The 20,704-nt window shown below is 46.5% G+C and overlaps 1 long non-coding RNA gene across 1 annotated transcript in view; it reads left to right on the forward strand.

Moving 5' to 3' along the window:
* The first annotated feature begins 3,024 nt into the window (after positions 1-3,024).
* The window catches only part of LOC144313316 (uncharacterized), a 357,200-nt gene continuing 339,520 nt past the window's right edge, over positions 3,025-20,704 (forward strand). Inside the window, exons 1-3 of the long non-coding RNA XR_013378987.1 lie at positions 3,025-3,059; positions 5,931-6,003; positions 6,320-6,513. This is a non-coding gene — a long non-coding RNA (uncharacterized LOC144313316). The remainder of the gene's footprint in view (positions 3,060-5,930; positions 6,004-6,319; positions 6,514-20,704) is intronic.

Genomic DNA, 20,704 nt, shown 5'->3' on the forward strand with positions numbered 1-20,704 from the left:
CCTCTTCCCCCCTGGCTGGAATGCTGATGCAATGGCAGGGAGATGGAGCAGCCACTTTGAGCCATAAGATTTTCATCTATACAGGTTGGGAATCAGTGAGTAAGTAGACCGGAAGAGTCTGAGTCTCCTGCATCATTCAGATCCCACACCAAGCCTGGAGTACCTACCTAGTTTGGTCTTGTTTTTATGAGAAACAAGTAGGCTTCCATCTCACTTAAATCACTCTGTTTTTACAGTCTTTTATAGAGCAGCCTAATTTGCATCCTAGGTCATGCACCATGATCTGGAAAGATGTTAGTGCCTCTTTTTGGTCCCCTCTGCAACTTCTGCCTGGTTCTTATTTCTCTGGACCAGGTTTCTCTGCTTTCTAGCCTCTCTCTGGAAAACATGGCTGCCTCTGAGAAGTGTCATGCTCATTTGTGCAACAAACACTTATCGAGCACCTATTCTGTGCTGGGGACTATGATAAACAGATTTCTTTTTTCATGGAGCTTACAGACTAATGGAAACAGAGAACAGAGGTTGAAATTAATGTGAACCAGAGACAGAGAATGATTATCATGGCATTTGAAGAAATAAAAGAACTTTATTAAGGATGAAGTAAAGAGAGGTCATCCTGTCTATAAACCCCTCTGTGTCCATGAGAAAGGAAGACCTTGGAGGCTGTATTAAGGAGTTTGGCCTAACACAGACCATTTCCAGAGTGGATGAGAAGATGCACTGGGGTATGAGAAGACAATGTTGAACTATAATCTATACTTTTATCTCATTATTTTAAAGTCATATGTCTTATTCTTTATAATGTATGTAATTGTCCAGTACAGGAGCATTCAAGCAGCACATATTTATAATTCATACATAAGTAGTCAGGAAATGGAAAAGCTGAGAAAGGGTTTTAAGCAGAGGGTAGCATGATCAACTTGGTCACTTAGGAAGGACACTCAGGCTGCTGTGCTGGAAAATGGGTCGGAGCAAAGCAAGATTACTGGCGGGATGGGAGACAAATCAGAAGATGGTAGCAGGAGAGCAGCCGGGAGATTATAAAGACCTGAACTGGGTGGTGGCTGGGCGGATTGGAGACATATTCTAGAAAGAGAACATTAGGACTTGGTACCTAAGGACTATGGGGAAGAGAAACAAACAAAACAGATACGGAGGATTCTGCTCCTAGTATCAGGAGGAAGAATGGGCCCGTTTGCTGCAGCTTTAGGCAAGATAAGGTCTGGAAATTGTCCTTAAATTTGGGGGCAAAGAAGTCAATGGTGAAAATTTAAAAAGAGAGGGTTTCGGTGTTGAGAATGTGGGCCAGAATACTATGTGCTGAGGACTGGATAAAGGTGAGGAAATCGAAACACCGAATTTGAGCAACTTAAGAAATTTAGTCGTGAATGTGATGATAGAGCAGGGGTGATTTGTGCTTTGCTTTTTAGATGGGAAGGACTTTTTTCATTTTGTAAGAAATCTATTCTCTGCCCTTCATTCTCCTCTCAAAGTGTTCTCTTCAGACACACACCCATCTTCATCCTCTTCACCACTCTGTCCAATTTCTCTGTTACTTAAGAAAATCTCTTAGTTTTATTCAATAGTCAAAAGCTCATGGTAATAATTGATAACTCCTATAAAAGGAATTGTGGTCATGTGCCTGCAAGAAGGAAAAGGGTGATATTAGATAAGGAAACAAGGCAGACAACCTCTAAAACCTTTGCACATACCCAGAGGTTTCATTCAGACACACCTAAAATGTGTGTCTGCCTCATTCTCTTTTTAAGGTTGGCCATGAAATCATTAAACACCAGTTGTTGTTTTTTTTTAATTATCTTAATATCATGGCAGTGTTTTGTGCTCTTTTTCTAGAGTATGTTGGTCCCGTGAAAGGCTTCTGGGGGCCAATCTAGGAAGTAAACTCTATTAACAATCCCCTCCCTAAGGAAAATACCATTTCCAGGTTTTGCTTTATAGAAGCCAACCGGAGGGGTTTGGGTTCTCCCCTTGAGAGGCCTTTGAGTGAACAGAGGGGCCCCGCGCACACAGGGGTGACCACTGAGGGTATGGAATCTTCCTTGGTTTCTCCTGCACAGGGAGTGACTCCGGCGCTGGGGAGAGGCGAGAGAAGGCCACTGCTTCCACCTTTGTTACAGGTGCACCCAGCCTCAGGCCCTTTTTTGCACAGGAAGACGGATGAGAAGACAGACCTACTTGGGAAATCCATGTTAAATCCGGCAGGCCCCTGGAGGCCCAAGCACCCCAACATGGGCAAGTGCTGGCACAGCCCTCGCCCCCCACTCAGAAGTTCTCTTCTCCTGTGACCTCCCTCTGCCCTCAGCCAGGAAACTGGGTTGGGGCTGGGCAGAGGCCCAAAGCCTCCCCCGACTCCCCCCTCCATCAAGAGAAGCCCATAAATAACGTGCTGTGGTCCCCTGCCCCCGCTGCTTTCTCTACCACCCCCTTAGGACCCGGGCCTGCACCCCAGGCTGGCTGCTCTGCCAAAGAAAAAACAACCCAAGCGCGCGAGTGGCGGGCGCTGGCGCGGCCGGGCGCCCCTCCCCTGCCCCCTTCTCCGGGCTCGCCCCCCGCCCCCGCCGCCCCCCGCTCCCGGGGCGCTTGTATAGTTGACACCTGCAGCACGGGCGGCCGCCGGGGCTTCCCGACACAAGGCGCTGGTACCTGAGCCCTTGACTGGTAATGCACCATAAACGGCTCCTTTCAGGCCCTTTCAGAGAGGGAGCGCGGAGGTCACCCCGTCTACAAACCCCTCTGTGTCCGCCGCGTCTCCCGGGCCCCGGGTGCCGGGCCTCCAGCCGCAGAGCACGCCGGCCCGTGGGAATCCCAACACTTGTGCTCGGCTCGGCCGGCGGGGCGGGGGGGGGGGGGGGGGGGGAGACCACCCGGCCCTCCCCCAGCCCGGCCCCCCGCCCGCCCGGGCTCGTTCACAGAGCGCAGCGAGTGGAACGAATGGGTGCCGGCGTCCTCGGACGCCCGCGGAAATCCAATGATAAAGCGGGACGGGCCCGCCCCCGCCCCCGCCCCCGCCGGGGCCGACGCCCACTGCGCCCTGCAAGGTACGACGCAGGTGTCGGGCCCGCGGCTCCCGGCCTGGCGCCCCCTCCCCGCGGGCGGGCGCGGCGCGCAGCAGAAGGCCGGGCGCTCGGGGGCGCGATCCGGCTCGCGCAGCCCCGACGGCCGGGGCGGGCGGGGGGCCGGGGGGAGGCCCTACCTGGGGCGCGGGCGGCCGGGGAAGGCGACCGGGCGGGAGCGCTCAGCCGCTGCGTGTATTCCGGGCCACGCTCGCCGTCTCCCAAGCCCGCTCGGCGCCCTGGAGCTTAGCGCGCCCGGCGCCGAGCCGCAGAGGCGGATAAAAGGAGCGAGCGTCTCCAGCGTTTCCCCGAAGCGCTGTCGCGGTGTCCCCCCGAGACAGGGGAGGGGGCGGGCCACGCGTAACGGGGAGCGCACCCGCGCGCAAAGCGGCCGCGGCCACCGCCCTTTGCCGGCTGAGCTTCCGTCTCCCCGGCTGGGCCGTCCTGGCTCTGGGGACAGAGAGGCGGGACGGGGACGCGGCGCCGAGGGCGGGCCCGGCCCGGGGGCCGCGGGAGCCGGCGGCCGAGGCACCCTGGCTGGCCGGGCTGGGGGGCCGGCGGGCGTCGGCGGGATCGCGGCGGCGCGGGAGGCAGCGCGCGCCCGGGGGCCGGTGCTCTGGCGCCGCGCGCCCCCTCCCGGGGCCGCCGGGAACCGGGGTTACCTGGGGAGCCGGGCTTTGTCGGCCACGCTGGCTCTCTGCGGCCCCAGAACGAATTAAACGCCCCTTTTGGCCGAGGGAAGCCTCGCGCCGGCCGGGGTGGGGGCGTGCGGGGGCGGCATGTGGGCACCGGCATAATCAGCCCCATTCTTGCGCTTCCACAAAACCCGCGGCGCAGCGAGAAGTGAACAGCGGCCGCCTGAATGGAGGTTTCAAAAGGCGACACCTGCAAGCGCGGCCGGTTGTGAATTGAATGGAGTCAGCGCGGCGCCCGCTCGTACCTGAGCCGCGAGCTATTAGTGTCAGGCGCTCCCGGCCGCAGGGCGGGGAAGCGCGCGGCCCGGCCGCCCGCACTGAATGCGACAAGCTGCCGCGCGGCCGCTCCATGGGAATGTCGCCACTTGTGCCGCTCGCGGTCGGGAGGGGGTGCGCTGCCCTTTCAGAGACAGACACAATTAGGCAAAATGCTCAATGAACATTATAAATGATGTGCGATCGCTCTGCAGATTGCCTGGCAAATCAAATTATATGGTCGCTCGCGGGCTATTTCCATGTGCTTTTAAAACTTAAACAGGTATTCGCCGATTTAGAGAAAAAAAAAAAAAAAAAAGAGCCGACTCAGGGATTCCGGAAAATACAACTGAAAGACTCGGTGTTGAATATTCACACGTCCCCTTTGTTAGCGATTGACTTCACAATGGGCTTGGGGAGGGGGTGCGCTTGGACGAGACACATTTTTTACTGTCTTACATACTGCGGAGGAAGGCACCAGAAGTTTGCATTTATTACGATTCACAATTACAGTGGGACCCTCTTTTTTTTTCTTTTAAGACTAAAATTCTTCTCCTAATGAATGACTTGAAAGCTACTGTCATTCTAATCAGATGGAAGAAACATTCTAATCAGATGGAAGCTGGCCCGGGCGCGCTTGGGGAGGGAGGCGGCGGGGGGATAGACCCGTGCTGCTCCCTGGCACCGAGTGCTAACCCGGGAAGGAGCTGGCTGAGGGAAACCGTTGCTCCACGCCGCGCACAGCCCAGGCTCCGGGCCTCTCCCCAGCGCTCCGGCGCCCCGGCGGCCCGGCGGCCTCCCTGCCTCCCGCTGCGCTCCAGGCCGAGCAGCGCGCGGGGCAGGGAGAGCGAGCGGCGCCGCCCGGGGCGGCTCGGGCAGGGAGGGCCCCGGGCGCCGGTTCCCGGGCGCCCTCGCTCCGTCCCAGTTTGGCCCTGAGCTCTGCGGCTGGCGACTCGCGGAGGAGCACGGGCAGCTGGAGGAGCCCAGATTGCGCGGACCCCCGCCGAGGCCAGGAGTCGCGCCGCAGGCAAGGGGCTGTCAACCAGGAAGGGCAGAGTCGATTTTAGCTTCTGAAAAAGGAAGCATGGAAGCGGCAGCAATCCGCTGCCTCACGTCCCTGCCGACCTCCATCTCATTTTCGATTTTCTACTCTTTTGGTTTTCAGATAATTGGGCCGGAGGGAGGGGTACAGAATTGGGGCTCCTGGAGACAGTTGGCAACTATATGTATGTTGCTGATGAAAGACCAGCAGAAAGGAAGACGAAATCTGGCTTTTTGGTTCGTCTTTGTCACAGACTCACTGTGTTACCTTGGGCAAGTAGCTTAACGTCTCCGGCTCAATTTCCCCATCCATTAAATGGGGATAACGTTGCCAATTGTCCCATTTTTCTCCCTCACATTTTATTTACTTTAGTTGGAAACGGCTGTTTGGTAGGTTGTTATTGTTTGTTAGTTAGCCTTACCGGCAAGACTTATACACAAAGCCAAGGGATAAAAGCTCTTAGAAAAACAGATCTCAGAAAACCAGAATCTTGAGCATTTGTGGTCCTTTCCCACCTTCTGTCTCCGTCTGTGCACGGATGTCACTTTTTTTTGGAACCAGAGGCAAGAAATGCTCTGCCTGTTTCTCAGTGCTAAGAGGTGCAGGGAGTGATGAGAGCAGAACTCGACCAACATAGAGACCATCTGGCAACAGTGTGTGTGTGTGTGTGTGTGTGTGTGTGTGTGTATGCGCGCGTGCGCGTGCCCATGTTCAGAAGGACGCAGATCTCCAGTGAATTTTCATCTCCTGTCGTCAGAAACTTTTCCTGCTAGTACCAATGGCTACTCCATGAAGAACAATTTATGAAGCTTTTAAGAATAAGGAAGGCGAGTTTAGTTGACAAAGAATATTTCTTTTTTGCAGTTCTGGGCGTGAGTCCCCGAGTGAGGAGGAGGAGAGCCCACAAGAGCCAGGTGCGCTGGCCTTGGTGCTGAAGGTAAAGGCCCCCGCCTTTGGAGGCGACATCTCTCAAGTCGGTCCCAAAAGAAATTCGACCACATTCTCTCCATACCTCCTTCCCTTCCCCGAGGGTGTGCTTGTTTTGCGTGTCTGGATGTGTGTAAAATGGGAATAACCTGAAAGCCACTAGCACTAGAACATAAAAACGCCCACGAAATTTTAGTTAATTGAGTGAATACTTGGATATCTTTCTCTTAATCCCTTCTGTAGCCTACCTATTAAATTGAGTGTGAGAAAATTTTACTAAATAATGGCCTTAGAATGTCTTAAAACTACATGATTTTTTCCCCCAGGTTTCTTTCCATCGTTTGATTTAAACATTATTGTGGGCAGGTTTGGACAGAGAGCAAAATTTATCAAAGCCAAGAGCTATTCACCCATTCTACTCCCTTGATAGTATCAGGTTCTGTGCTATCTCTGGGATCATAAAAAGATGATTCCACCTCAGAAAAAGAAACGATGGCTGAGGCAGAGTGATCTTAGAAAGGTGCATCTGGTTTTAATTAATTCTGTTCTGAGGTCTCTGAGGAAAGTCAGTTGGTGCTGGGTTAAATGGACGAAGAAGGCTTCATGCATGTCATTTGTGGGGAACATTTATCTTGGGCTAAAACATGGCCAAAAGACCACGGATTAATATTTCTGTTCACTTTTCTGTCACAACATCCTATTTAATAGTTAAAAATCCATTTCTAAAAAAAACAAAAACAAAAACAAAAAAAAACAAAAAAAATCCATTTCTACGCACTGCTTGCTGAAAATAGAAGTCAAGAAACATGTGCAAAGATGTACACTTTGACAAGTTAAGAAAACAACATGAATATTTGCATTAAAAGTAGAATAAGATATACTGGGACTAAGTTCTGTATACTTGCAAAAAGATTGTCTAAAATTTTGGCTCTAAACTTCCCAAAAGTTAGTGTGAAGAGGAAACACAATAAATGTCATGATTCACAGTGTGTAAAATACAAATAAACTGCTTTCTCACAGAAAAAGCACCTATTTATGGTAGTGACACCTGAGAGAAATTTCTTCCATGTGTCCCCATAAAATGATGTCCTCAACAATAACCCTAAAGTAAATGCATTTGAGTTATGTGGGCTGGCTCCTATTTCTGGTCCTCAGTATAGCCTTACAATATTTCCTTTGTCTGAGGAAGAATAAAATCGCTGAGTAAAGGGGGCACCTGGGTGGCTTAGTGGTTGAGCGTCTGCCTTTGGCTCAGGTCATGATCCTGGGGTCCTGGAGTGGAGTCTGGCATCAGGCTCCCCGCAGGGAAACTGCTTCTCCTTCTGTGTATGTCTCTGCCTCTCTCTGTGTGTCTCTCATGAATAAATTAATAAAATCTTTTTTAAAAAACCTGCTGAGAAAAGGATCTGGTAAATGCCATGCTTACCCACTCTCAGTGTGATGTTGGAATCTGAGTGTTGAGGGCAAGCATCCTGGGAGTCCTTACACTACAATTGTTGCAGGTTCTTGAAGATTTGCAAAACTACTCTGGGTACTCAGCCTGGTACCTAAGGTATAGTCAATGACAGGGCTGCCTCTCCTTTGTCACTTGTGCTGAGGCCATCAAAGCCACCTCTGGGCCAGTGCTCCTGGTTTAGTATCCATAAAAATCATATGTTTCAATGTCACATTCCTAGGATCCAGAGATTTTTTTTTCTTTATTTTATGATAGTCACACAGAGAGAGAGAGAGAGGCAGAGACACAGGCAGAGGGAGAAGCAGGCCCCATGCACCGGGAGCCCGACGTGGGATTCGATCCCGGGTCTCCAGGATCGCGCCCTGGGCCAAAGGCAGGCGCCAAACCGCTGCACCACCCAGGGATCCCAGGATCCAGAGATTTTGATGCAGTATTTTTTCAGACCCACTGAAAAAAATATATGTATAGTACAAATATGTATACTGAAATTCATATATTTACAGTCACCCCAGGTATGCAGTGAGATCACCAAAATTGTTTTCCTTTCTTCTTGAATTGAGCTAAACAGAGCTTGACTGTATGATTGAGTCCTGACCAATAGAATGTGAAGCAAAAGTGATATAGATGACTTCTAGCATTGGTCCCTAAAACCACTCTTGAATTCTCAACATTCATTCTTTCTCCTCTCATTATCTGTCAGCTGGATACAACGAATGTAGCAGAAGACTCTGAGACCCTAGATGATAGTAGAGACATTAGGTGGAGAGAATCTGTGCCCCTGGATGGGAAGACCACCTTTTACAGCCCATTAATGAACTACGAAATGAGCAATAACTGCAATCTTATGCTGGTAAGCTACTGAGACTTTGGGACTGTTTATTACAGCATCTAGCTTTACTCACCCTAATATACAGGTGATTCTAAAATGGTCCAATAACCACATTTGGAGAGACACTACCCTATGCAAAACTATGACAAAGCAAATGATTCAGCCTTCTGGTGACAATTCCTTGGCTTACAAGAATGACTCAACTGGTAAGACTTTCAGGTCTTCCTGGAGGAAGGGCCTTCTTATTACAGGACCCCTTTGGGGGAAGGACCTCTCTAATTACATCCTGTAAATGTTGCCACCTCATAAATTATACTTGGAAGTTAAGGTTTTTGTGGGTTCTTTTCCTGAAAATGTCCCTTCTCTTTCTCTCTTGATCTTGTCACCATTTGGGAGGTTGTGAGAAGTGGGTCTCAGGAAAAAAAGGAAGGAAGAGCACTCATGTCTGTAGACAGTTTACTATGTGGTGGACACTATACTTAATACTTTGCATGCATTATCTTATTTATGCTCACATATATTCCTCCAAAATAGGCATCAGTATTCTCATTTCACAATGAAGACTCTAAAAACTTTGTCAGAATTCTTGCTGTAAGCATTTAGAGACTGACTGGTGAGCTTATAGCACTGCTTCTCTAAAGGATCCTACTAGGTGACCTAAGTACACCTGAACTATGCATCTCTGTGGAAAGAGAGAGAAAGGAATGTGAGCTCAATTTTCATGGTACCGCTGGAACTGAAGTGCAGTTTGGAGAGAGCAGTAGACCTGTTGATCTAGTTCTGGGAGGAGTTATTCTAAATGAACTTAGGATGAGCCTGTTTGGACTTGATAAATTCCTTGAACTCTGGCTCTGGAAAAGGGACATGCTTCACATCTTAGAAAGGTACTACTTTTGGCTCCAGAAACTCCATTTCTAGGGATCAATTCTCAGGAAATAATTTGAAATACGTAAAAGACTATACACAGAAAATTCTATCATGACACTATTGATAAGTAGAAAGAAGAGGAAGCCACCTAAATGCTGTTCAAGTTGATATGTCATTTAATAATGCATCATTAAATAAATACATCATCATTGAATAATCATTTAGAAGGTTTGCAATTATTTTTATCTTTTTATTTTTATTTATTTATGATAGTCACACACACACACACACAGAGAGAGAGAGAGAGAGAGAGAGGCAGAGACACAGGCAGAGGGAGAAGCAGGCTCCATGCACCAGGAGCCCAACGTGGGATTCGATCCTGGGTCTCCAGGATCACGCCCTGGGTCAAAGGCAGGCGCTAAACCGTTGCGCCACCCAGGGATCCCTGCAATTACTTTTAAAATAGAGGTGCCTGGGTGGCTCAGTTGGTTAAGTATCTGCTTTTGGCTCAAGTCATGATCCTGGGGTTCTGAGATAGAACCCCTCATTGGGTTCCCTGCTCAGAGGGAAGTCTGCTTCTACCTCTCCCTCTGCCTCTCACCCTCTGCCCTTCACCCCTGTTCATTCTCTTCCTCACTCTCTCTCTCTCTCAAATAAATAAATGAAATCTTTAGAAAATGCTTAGAGGCAATGTTAAATGAAAAACATTAAAATATAGATTTGAAGCAGTATGACCATCTACAAGGAGAAATACAAACATTAAAAAGTAGTCATAGAAAAAAGATTGACATGAAATGGGCAAAAGACATGAACAGAAATCTCACAGAGGAAGACATAGACATGGCCAACATGCACATGAGAAAATGCTCTGCATCACTTGCCATCAGGGAAATACAAATCAAAACCACAATGAGATACCACCTCACACCAGTCAGAATGGGGAAAATTAACAAGGCAGGAAACCACAAAGGTTCGAGAGGATGTGGAGAAAGGGGAACCCTCTTACACTGTTGGTGGGAATGTGAACTGGTGCAGCCACTCTGGAAAACTGTGTGGAGGTTCCTCAAAGGGTTAAAAATAGACCTGCCCTACGACCCAGCAATTGCACTGCTGGGGATTTACCCCAAAGATGCAGATGCAGTGAAACGCCGGGACACCTGCACCCCGATGTTTCTAGCAGCAATGTCCACAATAGCCAAACTGTGGAAGGAGCCTCGGTGTCCATCGAAAGATGAATGGATAAAGAAGATGTGGTTTATGTATACAATGGAATATTCCTCAGCCATTAGAAACGACAAATACCCACCATTTGCTTTGACATGGATGGAACTGGAGGGTATTATGCTGAGTGAAGTAAGTCAATCAGAGAAGGACAAACATCATATGGTCTCATTCATTTGGGGAATATAAAAAATAGTGAAAGGGAATAAAGGGGAAAGTGGAAAAAAATGAGTGGGAAATATCAGAAAGGGAGACAGAACATGAGAGACTCCTAACTCTGGGAAACGAACTAGGGGTGGTGGAAGGGGAGATGGGTGGGGGGTGGGGGTGACTGGGTGACAGGCACTGAGGGGGACACTTGATGGGATGAGCACTGGGTGTTATGCTATATGTTGGCAAATTGAATTAAAAAAAAAAAAGATTGGAAAGAAATATACCAAAGGTTAATAGTATTTCTCTTTGGGAGAAAGAATTAGAAGTGATTTTTCCCACTTTTCTGATTGTTTTCAAATGGCCTTTTTTTGCTCACAAATGTGTTTTATAATGGGAAATAATAAAACAAGAAAATTTCAGAGTAATGCATTTTTATTTTTTATTTTTTTAAAGATTTTATTTATTTATCCATGGAAGACACAGAGAGAGAGAGAGGCAGAGACACAAGCAGGCTCCCTGCAAGGGGCCTGACGTGGGACTTGATCCTGGGTCTCCAGGATCACATCCTGGGCTGAAGGCGGCGCTAACCACGGAGCCATCCAGGCTGCCCAGATGTAATGCATTTTTAAAGGAAATAGTTTAGAATAAGATTTTTAACCTTTCTTTTTAAAAGTGTGAAATAAAGCAGACAGACAGAAAAATGTATTTATTCAAAGATTTACTACCGACCAAGGTGAAGAAGTAGAATGTGGCCAGTGCCCCAGAAGTCCCTCTCATGTCTCCTCTTGATCACCATCTCCAGGAGTAATAATCAGGGTAACTTTTTCATCCTTTTCTTTAGAATTCTGTCTCTTAGGCTTGAATTCTTAAACACTATGATTTCTTTTTTTAAGATTTTGTTTATTTATTCATGAGAGACACGCAGAGAGAGGCAGAGACACGGGCAGAGACACGGGCAGAGGGAGAAGAAGGCTCCATGCAGGGAGCCTGATGCGGGACTCGATCCCCAGACCCCGGGATCACAACCTGAGCCAAAGGCAGACGCTCAACCACTGAGCCACCAGGTGCCCCAAATGCTATGACTTCATCTGCTTTTTGAACATCGTATAAAAAGAATCATAGAACATTACTGTGTATCTGCTTTTTTTTATTCAACATTATAAATAGAAATACATCCATGTGGTGGCATGCAGCAACATTCATGCACTGCTATATAGTATTGCATCATATGAACACCCTGCTTTTTATGTATCATTATCCCATAGATGTTTCCAGTTTGGGCCATTATGAATAATGCTGCTATGAGCATTATTAGTGCACATGTGCAGACATTTCTTTGAGTATAAACCTAGACAAGGAATTTCTGGGTGACAGGGCATGCATATCTTTTAACTTCAGTAGATAGTTAATGCCAAACTGTTTTCAGCAGTGGCTCTAATAGTTTACACTCCCATAAACCGGAAGTACATGCTTTAACTAGTTTTGGAATGGGAGTATATGGCCCAAAAAGGAGATTGTAGGGGATTTATCTTCAGCCCCTTTGTTTCCCCAGGGATGGACTGCGGAAAGCTTCAGTATGAGGTTATGGAGTCCCCAAGGCTCACAATAGATGTCACCATTGCTGTGCACTTGATAGATCAGAATCTAAGCTGACTTTGAAGTGAATCTACCAATACAGTGAAAAACCCCGGGAACTTAGAGGTACTCAGAAACAACAATTGCATGAACAGAGTTAGATACTAAGGAGTAAATGGATCACACAAATGAAATATTTTCAGTAGTTCTCAATCTGAGGCCTTTAGGAAGGCAGAGAGGTGGTAATGGGGCTTTTCCAAGTATTTTAAATATTAAATATTAAATAAAAACTCAGACAGTCAAACATTTACTGAATATTGGACTTCTAAAGCTTCTTGGCTTTGTTTTTTTCCTGGAATTCTATGAATCATTGTGAGAGCTCTGGCCATTTCAGGCTAATCACAAGCTTTGGTTGGAAGTTATAGGTATCTCTGATGAATAAAAATAGAAAAGAATAACAACTTCAATGCTGGGGCTCAAAGGATCCATGGTGATGATGAGGTTGGAAGATACTGAAGGGTTTCTGAGGAAGAACTTGGGTGCTCTTGGCAACCCCTGAGCACGCCCACAACTGCCCGCTCAAAGGACTCCTTAGTCACTCTACTTCTTGAGGCAGGCTCTCACTGGAGTTCCCAAGTGTGAAACACTTTTACCCATATTTGTGGGCCATAGGGACTTAGTATTCAACTAGCCTGTGATACCAGGATGAAAGTACAAATCGTGGGGACACCTGGGTGGCTCAGTGGTTGAGCATCTGTCTTTGGCTCAGGTCATGATTTCGGGGTCCTGGGATCAAGTCCCTTATCAGGTTCCCCAGGGAGCCTGCTTCTCCCCCTGCCTGTGTCTCTGCCTCTCTCTCTGTGTGTCTTAAATAAATAAATAAATAAATAAATAAATAAATAAATAAAATCTTTTTAAAAATAATGAATCATGGAGATGATGTGCCACTTCTGTAAGAAATACACCTTGGAAAGCAGAATGGGTGTCACCAGATGAGCAGAAAGGCCTCATATTCATGTTCTATGGTTGCCATGGCAAATTACCTCAAACTTGGTGGCTTAAAACCATACAAATTTTTTGTCTTTCTGTCTATAGGTTGAAAGTCTAACACAGGTCTCACGGGACTAATTTCGAGGTGCCAGCAGGGCTGTGTTCCTTTCTAGAAGCTCTGGGGAGATTCTCTCTCCTTGCCTTGTCCAGCTTTTGGAGGCTGCCCACATTCCTTGGCTTGCTGCCCTCCTTCCTCCGACTGCAAAGCCACGACCCTGCATCTCTCTGACCACTTTTTACTGTAGCCTCCTTCTGCGTCTCTTCTTCTGCCTCCCTGTTCCGCTTTTAAGAACCACGTGATCACTTAGAGCCCACCAACATCATGCTGGATACTCTATTTTGCGATCACATGATTGGCAAGCCCAATTCCACCTGCACCCTAATTCCCCCTTTGCTGTGGAACCTCGCACAGTCACATTTTCCAGGGGCTGAGTGCGGGCCCATGATTCAGCCTTCCTCAGAGCCTTGGAGACAGAATGGTGGATGAGTGTGCCGTGGGGCGGCAGAGGGGCCCTGAGTGGAAGTGGCGAAGTATACAAACGGCTGTCCCTGCTTCCTCCTGGTGAGGCAGAGTGCCGGGGGAGGTGAGCAGACTCTGTGTATCTGTAGATGAAGTGACGGCACATTGCAATCCTGGAAATGACATCCTGGGGTTTACTGAGGTACCCTGCCAACTTTCTGGCTATTTTCAGGCCACCGCTTGACTTGTTGCTGAGACACCTGCTATGCTGAGTGGTGAGAGGGTTTAACCCTCTTCCCTTGCATCCCCGGAGACCTATTGCTGGAAGGTTGCCCCGAGGGGGAGAGGAACTGGAAATGCCAGATGGAGGGACAAAAATCCTAGAAATCAACAGGGTCATAGCAGCTAACAATGAAGCCTCTAGGTGTCAGCTATCAGGCATAAGAACTTAGCATGCATCATCTTCATCTTCGCACAAGTAGCTATGCTCCGTTACTACACCTGTTTGGAGCTGAGAAGAAGAGCCATGTAGCCGACGTCTCTGGCTATGACAATCCTGCGCTCATGACCAAGCAGGGGCGGCCAGGAAAAAGAGTGGAGAACATCCAGTTTTTCTCTCATGAATCCCTGTCATTCTGAAGGAGGCTGCTCTTTGGTTGTGCTTTCTCAGCTTTGGCTAAGCGACACGGCGCACACTTGGCTGTCTGCACCTTCTCTCTGCCGGCCTGGCGAAGGGAAGCAAGAAGTCGTTACATTTCTAGCTGAGCAGATTGAAAATGCCAGTTCCCAGGATCGGATGGCAGACTTGCCCTTGGTGCCACCTGGCCCCTTTGAGGCTGCAGCAATGCTGAGGGGGGCGGGGGGTGGCCAAGGGATTTAGGTCTCCTTTGTCCCCAGACTCTCTTGTTTGGGTGGGGCTGCATCTGTTGTGGGGGATGGCTGTCCTGTAATGAGGCCTATGGCATGGCCCTCTCTGCTCCCTGGCCTCATTGGCACGGGACCAGCCTTTCTTACATGGGGCTGAGCCTCCCGCCCTCCTTATGGAGAAGGCTGGTCAGACTGATGAGACTGGGTGTCTAGATTGTCATTCTGACTCTGCTTTATTTACCTCTGTGGTTCTTGGTGGTCTCTCCTCTGGAACTCCCACACAACAAAGGTAAGGTGCCTGGCTGCCACCCACCCTGGTATCTGAGTTTCTTCTGTTTCATGTTTCAAATGATCTCCTGTGTGTTATTGCTATCTTCCAAGGAAGTTTCTAGAAGGCAAATCCCATTCTTAGTTTCTCTATCTCTTCTTCCATTCGCACCAGTGCCAAGACAGAAGAGGCACATAAATAACTGCTGGTTTATTTATCTTTTGGCTGGATTATACCAGAAAGTAAGCTATTTAAATGGATTTCTGACATATGTGAACCTCTGGTAGAAATAATAGAAAGATCAGTAACGTCTGAGCAACACATATAAAATAAAATGCTGCTTTATTGAAAAATGATTTTCCATTACCTACAACTTACCCTCTAAAACCAAGATTCATGTCAGAAAATTCTTCTTGCTATTGTGTCAGTAAATCTTTTATATCTTGAAAATGTGATATGTTTTCACCTTCATGAAAATGGGGACTATGTAAGTAATTTTGTTTTCTTTCTGCCAGAGAGTTCAAAGGTACATTGGAAACCTAGTCAGAACGATGAAATGTCCTTAATGTGGCTCAAACTTTCTGTTCTGTCTTCAGATTATTGGGAGAGGGGGTTGCAGGGTGGGAGTGCAAATGGAGAAAAGTCAAGCTGACATTTTGGGAAGAATAGATAACAAGAGACTGACTTTATTTACCGATAAGAAAGCATAACTGGGAGATTTTTAAAAAAAGATTTTATTTGTTTATTCATGAGAAAGGCAGAGACACAGGCAGAGGGAGAAGCAGGCTCCGTGCAGGGAGCCCGATATGGGACTCGATCCCAGGACCCTGGGATCATGACCTGAGCTGAAGGCAGGCGCTAAACCACTGAGCCACCTAGGTGTCCCTAATTGGGAGATATTTTAAAAATATTACACCTGTTATACTTTTGATTTTCCTCTTTCAAAACCACTTGATTCCTGACTCACTCACTGCCCACACCCCCCTTCCTTTTTCATTAGTGTCCACAGAGAGCCTGGCAACCGGGCTGCCAATGCAGACACTCAGCCAACAGCCCCAGACTGTGAGGACTTCCCCACTCAGGTCTGCGCAGTCCCTCCTGACTCAGATCCTGACAGTGGCACACCCGGGATGGGAGTCACAACCAGGAACACCAGCCAGACCCCTCTGACACCAAAGCCTTGGCAATAACTGCTGTTGAACTTCACTTTTTCGTGTTTCTTTTTCCTGATAGTGAATTTCAAACTGAATCGTGTTTGTTGACTGCATTTTCCGGAGTACCCTGTGCCTTAAAGCTTAGAACAGCCACTGTAAGTTCCGTTGGGTGGGGACAACCTTCAACTCAGCATATTTAACTGTTCTGGTAACTCTGTTGTGCTGTTTGTTCATAATAAGCTTGTGATCTGCAGAAATATTGACCCCCTTACCCTGGTGTCACTGTCAAGCCACATCTCCCCCAATGCTGCACTTGTTCAGTGGCTTTTCAGAATCCAGACACTGGATGTTACTTGGAGTCATGATGAATTTCATCTTGTTAGTATGAGCCCTTTGTTCTAGCTGCTTCTGATTGTTAAGAGCTTTATTGAGGAAAAATTAACGTTCTGTATACATGGCCCTGAATTAAAGTTTAGAGTGCAATGGTTTTTAGTATACAGATCTTCCTCAACTTACAGTGGTGTTACATCTCAATAAACCCATCGTAAATTGAAAATACTGTAAGTTGAGAGTGCATTTAATATAGCTAATGTCGTAGCTTTACCCAGCTCACCTCAAATGAGCTCAAAACATTTATATTATTAGTTGGGCAAAATCATCGAATACAAAGCTTATTTTATGACAAAGTGTTGAATGTCTTATGTCATTTATTGAATCCTGTGCTGAAAGTGAAAAACAGAATGGCTGTGTGCGTGCAGAATGGTTGTGAGTATATGGGTTGTTGAGCCTCGTGATCGTGTGGCTGACAGGGCTGTGGCTCGCTGCCCAGCATCATGGGAGGGAATGGTGCTGTTCCGCCAGCCTAGGGGAAAAAAAGTCAAAGTGTGGTTTCTACTGAATGTGTGTTGCTTTTTCATCATCATCAAGTCAGAAAATTGTAAGTTGAACAATCCTAAATCAGGGACCATCTGTATTTAATGCACTTACATATATTATATCCATCACTACAATTAATTTTAGAACATTTTCATTATCCGCCCAAACAACCCCAAGACCCTTTAGCTCTCACCGCCCCCCCAGCTTCGCCATATTCCAGCTTTAGGTGACCACTAACCTGCTTTCTGACTCTCTGGCTTTCCCTAGTCTGGACATTCCATATAATTGGAATCATGCAATATGTGGCTTTATGTGATGGGCTTCTTTCACTTAGCATAATGTTTCTGAGGTTCATACATATTATAGATATGTCACTGTTTTACTCCTTTAAAAATATTTTATTTATTAGAGAGAGAGAGAGAGAGAGAGAAAGCGAACCTGAGTACGGGGAGGGGCAGAGGCAGAGGGAGACATGGAACAGGGAGCCCGACATGGGGCTCGATCCCAGGACCCCAGGATCATGACGTGAGCCGAAGGCAGTTACTTAACCAACTGAGCCACCCAGGTGCCCCTACTTTACTCCTTTTTTTCTCCCAAATAATGTTCCATTATATAGGTATCACACATCAGTGGATGGACATTTGGGTTGTTTTCTTTGGGCCATGATGAGCAATACTGCTATGAACATTTGTGTTCAAGTACACATTTGTACACAAATGTTCATCTAGACATATGTCTTTATTTCTCTTGGTTATATACTTAAGAGTAGAAGATGGTAACCCTATGTCAGACTATTTTCCAAAGTGGCTGCTCCATTTTACATGGCCACCAGCAGTATACAAGGCTTCCAGGTTCTCCACATCCTCTCCAACACTTGATATTACCCATCTTTTAATATAGCTCTTCTAGTGGATGTGGAGCAGGGTATCTTATTTTGGTTTTGATTTGTATTTACCTAGTCATTACTGATGTTGAGCACTTCTCATGTACATATTGGGCATTTTGTACATCTTCTTTGGAGATATAGCTATTCAGATTGCCAAATTTTAAAAATTGGGTTGTCTTTTTATAATAGCTATAATAATTCTTTTCATATTCTAGACACAAGGCCCTTCTCGGATGTATAATTTGCAAAGACTTTTCTCCCATTCTGTGGGCTTTCTTTTCACTTTCCTGATGGTGTCCTCTGAAACAACAGTTTTTAATTTTGATAATGCCCGGTTTTTAATTTTTTTCTTTTGTTGTTTACGGTTTTGGTGTCCTATCTAAGAAACCATTGCCTACAGTTATGAATTTTTTAAAAATCCTCACCTGTCATTCTATATATATATATATATATATATATATATATATATATATATATAATTTTCTTTTCCACGTACTAATATCCTCTAATGAGAAAACAATGTCTATCCTTTGAGAGTGAATAGTGAAATGTTGACAGGCACAGGGTTGAGTGCAGTGTAATTTCTCATCGCGATCCGCCTTGCCTTTCTCCAGGGCAATGGACTGGTAGCCGTATGTATGGCCGCCCAGTGAGACCTCATTTTCCGGATGTTACGTGTGGCTCTGTGACCAAGTTCTCCCCAAAGATGGGGCACCTATGACAGGGAGTGTGCCTCCCCCATGCTCTCTTCCACCCTCCTGGTGGCTGCGACCTGGACACAGCATGGCCGACCCCCAGCCACACAGAGGAAAAGGCCCTTGGGAATGACAGGGCCATAGGACAGAAGAGCCTGGTCCCTGAATATGACCAAATGGAGTAGAGCTGCCTATTGCCCCAGAACACTCTCTCCAGACTATTATATGAGTCAGAAATAAACGGTTTTCTTTTCTTTTAGCCATTGTATTTCTTTTGAGGGGAGGGGATCTCATTATAGCGGTGTGGCTGTTTGCCCAAACTAAGGCTTAAGGGAAGTTGTATGTTGCTCTCCTCAATAGTTTTTTTTTTTTTTTTCAATTGTGAATTAATCAGGACCCTTAATGTGTGGGCAAGAAGCAGGTAAGGGTCTGCAGAGCTATACCCTCTCTAACTCCTGGCTGCAGGTCTTTAGGGCACGGGGGTTGAGCGTGCTGGCACTGACATTGGCCTTCTGGGTTGAAACCACAGTTTATGTCACTTATGACTATGGAAAAACTACTTAATCCTCATCAATCACCTCAGTTTTTTTCAATTTTAAAATGCAGGTAATAGTAGTGCCCATGACCTATTTCATAAGGCAGTTCTGGAGGTGAGATGAATTAACACGTATCTAATGCCCAGAGAGCAAGGCTGGCACGTAGAAATACATGCTGCTTAGTTATTGTTTTATACTCTGTTCATAAAGATATTATATATTTATATTCCACAAACACTGATTAACTCTTAGGATGTACCTTGCACTTTGCTGAGTTCTGGGGATACAGAGAAAATCAAGATCAAATTCTTTCCTCAAAAAAAAAAATTCTTTCCTCAAGGAAAAGAGTCTGTGGGGTCTCAGAAGAAGAACCCAATGGCTCCAGGCTGTGGATAGAAAGGTGAGGGTGGGTATCAATAAGGAGAGAGGATATTTTAAAAGAATTTGGCTGAAATTCAGATGCACCATTTCCCCAGCAGTTCCTGGCATACTGAGCACCCGGTCACAGGCGATGACAATGGGAGAAGGCTGTTGAGCTCAATGGACAGTCTCCTAAGTCTAGACAGATGCATTTGTCTAGGTGGTTCCTAATGCAAAGCTAACCTTATCAGAGTAGAAGAAGAAAAATTCAGGGACGCCTGGGTGGCTCGGTGGTTGAGCATCTGCCTTTGGCTCAGGTCATGGTCCTGGGATAGAGTCTTGGATCCGGCTCCTAACAGGGAGCTTGCTTCTCCCTCTGCCTATGTCTCTGCCGCCTTCCCTGTGTCTCTTGTGAATAAATAAATAAAGTCTTTTTTTAAAAAGAGGAAAATTCATGGTCAAGTCCTTTTTAAAACAGATGCTTAGTCAATAATATTGTAATAACGTTGTATGGTGACGATGGTGACTCACTTACTGTGATGAGCATTAGTGTAATTAATATACAGAATCATCAGATGTCTATGGCATACACCTGAAACCAATGCAACACTGTATTCCAACTCTACTTCAAAAATAATAATTTAATAACAATAAAACAGATGCGTAAAATGCTGTTGAGAATATATGAAAAGTGATCAACTCACTTAGGTAGTTTATAATCATAAATCATTCTCCCATTCGCTCCCAGCCCCTAGTCCAGCAATATACTTGACTGGATTTATTCCTCACTGTGCATCCGCAATTTAATTTTCTTCCTAAGGCAAGATTTCTTGAATGATTCAACACTCTATCAGGAGGGCAGAGAATCTTCACACTGTTAAATGCTTTACCACAGCGGAATTATTTTTGTGTTTAAAATGTGTGAGTTGTTAAGTAACAAAAAACAGAACATACATTTCTAGTGCTAGAATTACTTCTGATTTTCTAAATCTCTGGGAAGCAAAGGGGAGGAAGGAGGCTTGGTGGATGGATGTTAACCAAAAAGCCCTTTCCCAAGAAGGAAGCCCGCGGGGAATGGTTCTAAAGCAGTCATTTGGCTCCCTCTAGTGGGCCTTTGCCGAATTACCGATTCCCTCGCGTGCAGTGGGTCACCGGGACACGCACGCTCGTGTGCAAAATGGAAAGATCCAACGACCCCAGTCGGTTAACCTAAACTGTTGGCTCTGTGACGGGGGGGCGGGGAGGGGAGGGTACTGGCTAAGGACTTTCGGTCCTACACCCGGGATTAAGCGGAGAGATAAAGTTGTTTAAACTCTGTTCCATGCAAAAGGGATTTGGCATTTTGGCAATATTCATTTAATTCTTTTTAGCCACCAGTTACCATCCCCCCCCACACACACACACCCAGTGCCTTAGTCCACAGCCAAACAAAACAAACATTAGATATAGCTCAGGATC

This window comes from Canis aureus, chromosome 5, assembly GCF_053574225.1.
Source record: "Canis aureus isolate CA01 chromosome 5, VMU_Caureus_v.1.0, whole genome shotgun sequence".
Taxonomy (NCBI): domain Eukaryota; kingdom Metazoa; phylum Chordata; class Mammalia; order Carnivora; family Canidae; genus Canis; species Canis aureus.